The sequence below is a fragment of the Empidonax traillii genome, unplaced genomic scaffold (genome assembly GCF_003031625.1).
Source record: "Empidonax traillii isolate 1590-97213 ecotype Southwest subspecies unplaced genomic scaffold, ASM303162v1 scaffold3554:size12374, whole genome shotgun sequence".
Classification (NCBI taxonomy): Eukaryota; Metazoa; Chordata; class Aves; order Passeriformes; family Tyrannidae; genus Empidonax; species Empidonax traillii.
This window is the reverse complement of record NW_020958747.1, coordinates 1147-1625: the sequence shown is the minus strand read 5'-3', so window position 1 is coordinate 1625 and position 479 is coordinate 1147.

Here is a 479-nt window from a genome sequence, read left to right as displayed (position 1 = left end):
AAAAAAAGGCAAATAGAAGGAAGGACACAGCCCTGGACGTTGAGCTGTTGCCACACCATCTGTGCCAGGGACCAATGTGCCACCTTCCAGCCTCCCCTCCAAAACCCAAGAGCAGGGACACTGGTGCTGCTCACAGCCTGGATCCAGCTGGAGCTCTACAGGGAACTCCAGCTCTTGGCTCCCTGGGATTTGCTCAGAACCCTCCCCTCTCCCAGCCCCCCTGGGCAGCTGCAGCTCTGTGACTGCCCCAGCACCCCTCTGGAGTGGCATTTTCCATGCTGCCATTCCCCTCTCTCCCTGCCCCGGGTGAGAAATGTCAGCTGGGACACTGATACAGGGAAGGATGCCAAGGACCCATCCTGGAAGGGCACGGGGAGGGATCACTCCCTGTCCCAGCAGCTGGGGAGCACTGACACACCCTCCACCAGCACCCAGCACCCTTGGCTGCTGCAGTTCTCATGCCCAGGGGTGGCTCCTGA